General features: G+C 36.6%; 1 pseudogene; it reads right to left on the bottom strand.

The window, feature by feature from the left end:
• Positions 1-2819: 2819 nt before the first annotated feature.
• LOC144255165 (olfactory receptor 6C76-like) lies at positions 2820-3753 on the bottom strand (annotated as a pseudogene).
• Positions 3754-9651: the final 5898 nt, after the last annotated feature.

Genomic DNA, 9651 nt, shown 5'->3' on the forward strand with positions numbered 1-9651 from the left:
TATAATCAGATATCTTTGTATTTCTCCTCTTGTCCTCGTATCTTTTAATACTATTGACTCATTACAGTATGATTTATACATTTTTATATCTTATGGATATTTTAATATGTCATAAAGGGAATAATTTTTCCATCATTTTATATTTTACAAATACTTACAAAATATATATTTTTAAATGAATTGTTTATGCATCAACTCTTTAGAATAAAATGTTAATAAAATATTGTAAATATTTTGATAGCACAGCTCTTTGAACTATTTATATTTTTAATAGTTTATAGATAAAATGTATATTTAGGTAAACTGATGCTCCATGAATGCTTGCTATTTATTTTTTTTTTACTGTTGGTAGTTCAAAACATTACACAGTTCTTAATATATCATATTTCACAGTTTGATTCAAGTGGGTTATGAACTCCCATTTTTACCCCATATACAGATTGCTGTATCACATCAGTTACATTTCCATTGATTTACATATTGCCATTCTAGTGTCTGATGTATTCAGCTGTCTATCCTATTCTCTACTATCCCCCCTCCCCTCCCTTCCCCTCCCCTCCCCTCCCCTCTTCTCTCTCTACCCCCTCTACTGTAAATCATTTCTTCCACTTGTATTATTCTTCTCTTACCTCTCCTTACCTCTTATATGTAATTTTGTATAACCCTGAGGATCAACTTCCATTTTCATGCAATTTCCCTTCTCTCTCCCTTTCCCTCCCACCTCTCATCCCTGTTTAATGTTAATCTTCTTCTCTAGCTCTTCGTCCCTACCCTGTCCTTAGTTACTCCCCTTATATCAATGAAGTCATTTGGCATTTGTTTTTTAAGGATTGGCTAGCTTCACTTAGCATAATCTGCTCTAATGCCATCCATTTCCCTCCAAATTCTATGATTTTGTCATTTTTTAATGCAGAGTAATACTCCATTGTGTATAAATGCCACATTTTTTTATCCATTCATCAATTGAAGGGCATCTAGGCTGATTCCACAATCTTGCTATCGTGAATTGTGCTGCTATGAACATCGATGTAGCAGTGTCCCTGTAGCATGCTCTTATTAGGTCTTTAGAGAATAGACCTAGAAGGGGAATAGCTGGGTCAAATGGTGGTTCCATTCCCAACTTTCCAAGAAATCTCCATACTGCTTTCCAAATTGGCTGCACCAATTTGCAGTCCCACCAACAATGAACAAGTGTACCCTTTTCCCCACATCCTCTCCAGCACTTGTTGTTGTTGGACATCCTAATGGCTGCCAATCATACTGGAGTGAGATGGTATCTTAGGGTGCTTTTGATTTGCATTTCTCTGACTACTAGCGATGGTGAGCATTTTTTCATGTAATTATTGATTGATTGTATGTCCTCCTCTGAGAAGTGTCTGTTCAGGTCCTTGGCCCATTTGTTGATTGGGTTATTTGTTATCTTATTGTCTAATTTTTTGAGTTCTTTGTATACTCTGGATATTAGGGCTCTATCTGAAGTGTGAGGAGTAAAGATTTGTTCCCAGGATGTAGGCTCCCTGTTTACCTCTCTTATTGTTTCTTTTGCTGAGAAAAAACTTTTTAGTTTGAGTAAGTCCCATTTGTTGATTCTAGTTGTTAACTCTTGCTCTATGGGTGTCCTATTGAGGAATTTGGAGCCCGACCCCACAGTATGTAGATCATAGCCATCTCTTATGGTTTTGCACGTTCGGCATCCTGTAGGCTTCTAGGATTTGGGATTCTGTCTCATTCTTCAAGTCTGGGAAGTTTTCTCGTATTATTTCATTGAATAGATTGTTTATTCCTTTGGTTTGGAGCTCTGTGCCTTCCTGTATCCCAATGACCCTTAAGTTTGGTCTTTTGATATTGTCCCATAATTCTTGGATGTTCTGCTCATGGTTTCTTAGCAGACTTGCTGAGCTGTCTATGTCTTTTCAAGTTGAAATACTTCGTCTTCATTGTCTGATGTTCTATCTTCTAAGTGATGTACTCTGCTGGTAGTATTCTCAATTGAGTTTTTAAGTTGGTTTATTGCTTCCTGCATTTCTAGGATTTCTATTTGTTTGTTTTTTATTACCTCTAACTCCCTGTGAAACTGATCTTTTACTTCCTGGATTTCTTTATGTAGTTCCTTGTCAAAGTGATCTTTCATTGTCTGATTTTGCTGTCTCATATCTTCCTTGAGACTCCAGATCATCTGAAGCATGTATATCCTGAATTCTTTGTCTGACATTCCATCTGTTGCGGCTATTACCTCTTCTAGAGTTGAGTTGACCTGCATTGCTTGTGGTCCTTTCTTTCCTTGTCTTTTCATACGGCTCGCGTTTCTTTCTGCTTGGTGAAACTGTTGTGTTTTTGAAATTTTCCCTCTATTTATTTATATTGCTCTTGTATAGTTGAAAAAACTCCCTTGCAGGGCAGATAGTGGCTGTGATCCTCCTCTAATTGAGGTAATCTGTCTAACATGCTGGTAGGCCGCAAGGTCTGCTCTGCCGGTCGATCGCCAGTCCGCCTACCCTGCAGGCACATGGGGCAGCTCTGTCCCTCCGCAGGTTGCTGGGCCTGACCTGCTGGTGGGTTCCAGGTCCACCTACCTTGGAGGTGTGGGGGGAGGGGGCGGCTCCCCCCCTTAGCAGGCCTCTGGGCCTGATGTGCCGGTGGTCAGAGTTCCGCCTAACATGCAGGCACGGAGGGAGTGAGCGGGCCTGCCCCTCAGCAGGCCACTGGACCTGCACTGCTGGTGGGTCGCAGGTCTGCCTACCCTGCAGGCACTTGGGGCAGCTCTGTCCCTCCGCAGGTTGCTGGGCCTCACCTGCTGCTGGGTCGCAGGTCCGCCTCCATTAAATTTTATTTAAAAAACATTTCTTAATCTAGTTCTTAAAGGATTGTTTTACTTGCTGGTTCCTTAAGGAGTAAATAAAAGGATTTAACATTGGGGCAACAGAGGTATTGAGCACAGCTATGCCCTTAGTCAATGCTTCTCCTTCTTTGGCTGAAGTTTTGACATATATGGAAATACAGCTTCCATAAGAAATGGAGACAACAATCATGTATGAGGAGGAAGTGGAAAAGGCCTTTTTCCTTTGAGCAGCAGAGGGGATCCTCAGAATTGTTTTAATGATGAACACATAGGACAGAATCACTAATGTTAAGGTTGTAAAGAGAGTTAATATTGCCAGGATAAATGCCAAGAACTCTAGGAAGGATGTGTCTGTGCAGGAGATCAAGAACAAAGGAGAAGAGTCACAGGTGAAGTGGTCAATGATGTTGGAGTCACAGAAATTCAGTTGTAGTCCCATGATCACAGGTGGAAAGATGATAAAAAAGCCGGTCAGCCAAGAACCAAGGACAAGCAGGGTGCAGATCCTGCTGTTCATTATTGTTGTGTAGTGCAGAGGCTTGCAGATAGCCACATAAAGCTGATAGGACATGGCAGTAAAGGAAAAATTCTGTTGCACCAAGCAGTATGAGGAAAAACACCCGGGCTGCACAAGAACTATAGGAAATGGTCTTATCCCCTGTTGTGATGCTGACCAGGTATCTAGGAAAAGAAACTGTGGTGAATGAGATTTCTAAGAAAGAGAAATTCCTAAGGAAAAAATACATGGGTGTTCTTAGGTGCAAGTCTACCAGAGTGAGGGTGATAATTGTTAAGTTTCCAGCAATGCTCAGTATGTAGGTGAAAAATAGAAATAGAAAAATTAAAATATTTAGCTTTGGGTCATCTTTTAATCCCAGAAGAATGAACTCAGTTGCAGATGTATGGTTTTTCATTTTTTATTGTTTACTTCTTATAGGTCTAAAAATGAAAATTTGAAACAATGATTTAATGAGTATGGTACTAAATTTTCACCACTTATCCTGAATTAGGAAACACAAAAGGCTTATAAAGAAACAAAGAATTAACCAAGGTGTACTAAATTTTGAATAAATATACTATCTACAACAACAATCACAAAAACTATGTCTGATGTCCTTTTGCATCACCAGTCATTTAATATGAAGCTAGTAACTGACAATGTCTAATAAATTCATCTGTATAAGAAAAATATACCTATAAAATCAAAAATCTAAAAATGTAAAATATTCTTTTAAAACTACTATGCAAATGAATATGTTTTCTGATTTTCTGTAAATGAAGCATTTATTGAAGTATTTCTTAATTTTCTACAATATTCCAAGATATTTAATAGTCTAACAAAGAATCAGAGCCATCAACACTAATACTTCCATAATCCTAATCAAACAAAACCTAAATTTTCCCAAAGTATTAAATATTTTACTTTCTGAATTAAATAATATTATTTTATCATTCTATATATGAGATTCTAAGGGCCAAAGTTAAGTGATGCAGGTTATACAATTATTAGAAGACAGAAAAATAAATGAGGGAAAAAATAGAAAATGCACTTACTGTGAGGTAATCCCAACTGGTAGCAGTGAACCACTGAAACCTAAATGCTAGGTTGCTTTTCTTTGAGTGACAATGTTTGATGCGTTATTTTCAGAGCATGTCATACACTTCTTGACCATTGTGATTTTCTTGCACAATGTCAAACTTATAAAGCATATAGGTGGAATTTGGGCTGATGACTCTTGTTATATACAGTGAACATATTTAGGAATGACTCTAATAGAAAACCTATTACTAATATCTGAGAAGCCCTGACAGGAACTTGACATAGACTCAAGTACTGCTAGAAGGTGCTACAACCTGGCTTAGGCAACAAATCCAAGAAGTTGAGGAATTTGTGATCTAGGAATGAGTTTGTGACCTGATGGGAAATCTGGTGTCCTGGACAGTGGATGAAGCTCTAAGGGCAGTCCCAAGTGATCAATTCAGTTAAGTCTGATACTCAAGTTTGAAAAGTGTCATTGCAAAGCCCACATTGATAGAAAGTGTCTGTGGCACCAACTTATTACTTAGGAGTAGAAATATGAGCTGTAAAGTTGGAGATGGCAGTAGAAAAAGGGACAGTTTAGAACTGGTTACAAGGAAGAATTTCAGAGCCAGAGATCATGAATTTCAGGAAAACCTTGAAGAAATAAAGAAGGAAAAAAAGAAAGAAAGAGGGGGGGGAGAAGGAGGGAGAGCGGGAGGGAAGGACAGACAGACAAGGAAAGAAAAGGGGGAGAGAGAAGGAAAAAAAGTAATGAAGAAGTGGGATTCTTTTAGTAGTTTTAGTACAATATTTACTTATAAACAGGCAAGTAGAGGTGATAAAGGTGCATATCTTGCTTATTAGGTAAGTGAAACTTAGTTCATGAGCAGGAGAGGGCTCATACCACGAATGAGAATCAAGAATCAATAGCTATGGAAAAGAGGTGAGCTGCATGGCTTATAAAAGAAAACTGTGAAGAAAATTCATAGTTAAGGACTATCCCAGGTTTTATGATTCAAATATCTTGTATCTTTTGTTTTCCCAAAATTCTATTAAAAGAAAAAAATCCTGCCCCAAGATGTTAGGAAAATGTGCCAATATATTTTACTTGGCTCTCACTAAGTATTGTTTAAAGAAAGATGAGTTATGATTCCTTTTTTTACTGAGTTCATTTTCTAGCTAGAAAAAAAATGGTTTATAAATATTCTTTTTAAATAAACAAACTAGTTTTACCTGCTTTTTATCTGTTTTGTCTCCAAACAGACACAGGGGATTCTTACTGGAAAGCAAAATTGAAATGTCTCTGGAGAGTATAGAACTGATGAGAGCACCCTAAAGAAAAGAGCATAATTTTAATTAGTCTTATTTTATAAATTATGTTTTCTCAACATTAAATAGCAGAGATTTGTTTAATACCAGCAACAAAAGTGAGGACATGACAGTCTTGAATTATTTTGGACTTCCTATTGTCAATCTCATTTTTTTTTCAACCTGAAACAAATGTCTGCCAAAGTCCTATAATCCCATAGCATGGAAAATGTGAAAAAAATACTGAAAAGAGTAAGAGGAAAGGCCACATGATATTTAATTTGCAATTAAAATGTTTTATTCATTGATAAAATATATTGAGTGTCTATATTAGGCAGGAGAAATTTAGTAGATAAGCATATCAGCATCACCAAGATTCAATGACAACCAAGAATATAATACAAAAATAAAGCTCATGAAATTCACAAATTAAAAAAAAAAGCCTTAAGAACTATTTTTTTTTTCACAATAGAAGTAAAGCAAGCAAATTTTATGTGCTGTTTTTGTTATCTGTGTCTAATTTTTCCTGTTGGACAATTTGGGTTCCATTACATTGTTTCAACTACTGAAGTATTTAATTACAGTATGTTTAGCATATATTCTTTATTTGAATTTTTTTTGTTCTTCTAATCATTTTTATATCTACCAGGACCTGCTATGGCAGATGAATCTATGTGAATGGGGTAGAAACACTGGTAATTTAGGTTAAATGTCTTCTTCAAAGAGAAACTTCAAAAAGGGACATGCTCTTGCTTCTAACCAAAAATATAAATTGGAAGTGCTCCTTCCTTGTTTTCTAAAAATTTGGTAAATGTTTGGTGCAAGCTATTTCAGGACTTTATTTTATTTTATTTTATTTTTTTACATTCTCCACCAGCCTTGTGGGAAAATGATTTCTTTAGAAGACATGGCAAGTAGGCTTCAATGAAGGCTCCAAGATTTGAAAACCCTCAGGTCATACCTTTTATACTCTCTTCTCCAGCAGTGAAAAAAAGGCTTGCTTCTAATGTGACAAAGATGATTTGATGTCCTTGTGTGTTGTGTTATGCAAGATTCTTGCCAGCTTGGTTGCTCTCCAGCATCTTTCCATTGCTGGCTCTGGAGAAACAAGCTTTGAGGAATTATAAAGCTATCATAAATGTGCTGGCAACAGCCTGAGTAATACTGGATGTGAACTCATGATCCCCAGTTGAACCTCAGAACAGGGACCCAGCCCACAGGTGGTTTTGGTAGCACTATTGCAACACTTCCAGGTTTTCTACTCATAGACACTGTGAGATTTCTGTGTGTCCCTTTGAGGTGCTAAAATTGTAGTACTTACTTACAAGGCACTGGATATTACTACAGAAGATAGCTGACTGCAGGAAGCCACCAGTGAAATGTGTGTGGACCAGATTGGCATGGAAGCCACTGAGTAGAAAATTCTGTTATCTGGGAACTCCCAATGGCACTCCTTCTGGTTTTGAGAGGGTCCAGTGCATTTGAATTTCTACCCAGTTCTGTCAGAGGTGCCTTGCAACTTTCAAGATGTGCATGACCTGCTGAGAGCCAAGCAGCCTGCCTAGGCCCACCTACATCCTGTTTTTCCTGAAGAAGCAAGCCTGAGATAAGACTCCTCCCACACTGAAACCTTATACCTCCCAATCCCCTTTGATCTGTACCAATATATTAAAAAAAAAAAAGCAAGAATGAGCTTCCATTTTTATTAGAAGCTGCATCCCTCTGATCAGCTTGTCCCATTGCTGACCCCACTTAGGAAACATATTCCTGGTGCCCTGTGGTTATTTTCTAGTGTTGTGGGACAGACAAGGCTAGCTACCTAGGGAATTAGAAGGAAGTAGTTTTATTGGCTGCAGTCAGGTCCAAAGGGGAGGTTTTGCCTTGGTCCATTTGTCCCTCTGAACCCCCAATTCAGAAATGTTTAGAATTTCATACCCAGTGTGTATAAAAGGGAGAGGGGGAGATCAAAGACTCACAATCTGCAGAAGTCCACATACAAGTACATTTTTTCTACTGTTCTGGGCAATCAACCCAGGCCTGGAAAATAAATCAAGGACACTCTCTGAGAAAATCAGTGCCTGGGAAGGGAGCATTCTCTCCTTTTCCCCCACTAGCTGGTTCCCAAAGAACCAGCTAATTTGTATTATTCACTCTTATCTTTTGGATTGTAAGGGACCCTCCCTAGGACCTAAACACTGTTCCCTGAAATGCAGATGCCTCTGTGAAGGCTTCAGGCCTGACAAGAATCCTGAGTTAGTCTGCCTTATCCCATTCTGCTTCTGCAAAAACACACCTCCTGCCTGAAAACTCTGTTGCAGAAATTCTTGCAGATAGTCTAAGAACAATTATGATGAGGATCTCTGGAAAGGTTAATTAAGATATTTTTGTGAAAGAGGGTGTGCCACTACAGTAGTACTACTTTCTTAGCGTTTATTTCTCAGCAAGCCCATCCTCTGAAAGGAACCATTTCCCTAATCCACACAGTACATGAGCCAGACCTGACTGTGCCTCTCAGGTGGAAGCTTTGTAAGGAATAGCATTAAGATCCAGCAGCTTGACATCAATTTCCTTTGGACTCCTTAGGACCTGGCAACCTACTATGCCAAATTGCTTATTATTCCTCTTAATGAGAACAGTTTCCTTCTGAGGTAAACCCTCAGTAAACATATCAGTTTGTACTATTTTTTTGTTTTTACAAAAAAAATACATTTCAGCTGGCTTATTTGAAGAGAAATCTAGTGTGGTTTTCACCTGAGGTTCACTGAGCTTCAAGTCTTTGGTGACACTTTTTATTTTATTTTTATAATTAATATTTTTATGATATGATGTCTTGTTATATAGCCCAGGCTTGGCTTGAAATTGTGACCCTCCTGCTTCAAATATTCTGAGTATCATGAGTTGATATCTTTAATATCTTTAAGTAACTTTTTTGCAATTATTATTTTGAATATTGGTTTGTCCTATATTCTCTTTGTTCTTGTGGGATACCAATTCACATGTGTATTAAAACTCCCATGGAATAGAGACAACCATATTTCCTATATGCATCATTTGTTTTACAAATATGTGTGGCCTAATATTTCAATTTCCCTAAAATTTCTTTTATTCCATGTTAGTCATTACTTTCCTTCATTATCAGACCCTATCAATTATTTCATTCTTATGAATTATTTTTAAAATTAATGTGAAGAGAATATATTTATACAATAAAAGTAAAACATTTTCTTATTAGTTCATAGTAAATATTAGACATTTAATAATATATATCCTTATATGATTTTCTAAATTATATTTTATTAAATGTCTATAAAGGGAATATCCTACTCTACTATATGTGTCTTAGTAAATTACTCTTTTCAATTTCAATTTCTTTAGAAATTTTCTGTCTTATTTTACCAATTGAAGTTGTTTTACACATTTTAGTGTAATTTTGAAAATAAGGAGTAAACAAAATATTTAAATATTTTAATGTAATTTTGCATTATTTTTAAAGAAACAATAAATCATTTCCCTGGTTTAAAGAGTATGTATACAAAAATGTAGATGTGTTTTCCTTGAAAACATCTTGTTCAATTACAGTTCTATTTTAAGTTACTTCCTAAAATGCTAATTATGCCATTATTTTTCTCTGTTATGAGGTGATGCAGAGACTATAAGAGATATATATTTGATACCTTCAAAACACATACTGTGAGTTAATTTTAGAATATTTGGTGATTAAAAATTATGAACAACATTGTCATTAGCTTGATATTCCTCTCTAAATTCTTTTGGAAGGGAGAATGAGAAGGCTCCCCAAAGCTCAGACACTTGGCACAACTTACTTATTCATACATCATTCGAATGCTACTATATAAATTAGACTCCACTTTAATGTCAACATTTCAGGCTTCCCTAAAGACAGTGTAAGAAGAATATTAATTAACTTTGATATTTTGTTTCTAGGGTTAATGATGAAAATATCAATTAGTATCTTTTCCCA

Source organism: Urocitellus parryii, chromosome 5 (genome assembly GCF_045843805.1).
Source record: "Urocitellus parryii isolate mUroPar1 chromosome 5, mUroPar1.hap1, whole genome shotgun sequence".
In the NCBI taxonomy this organism is placed as follows: Eukaryota; Metazoa; Chordata; class Mammalia; order Rodentia; family Sciuridae; genus Urocitellus; species Urocitellus parryii.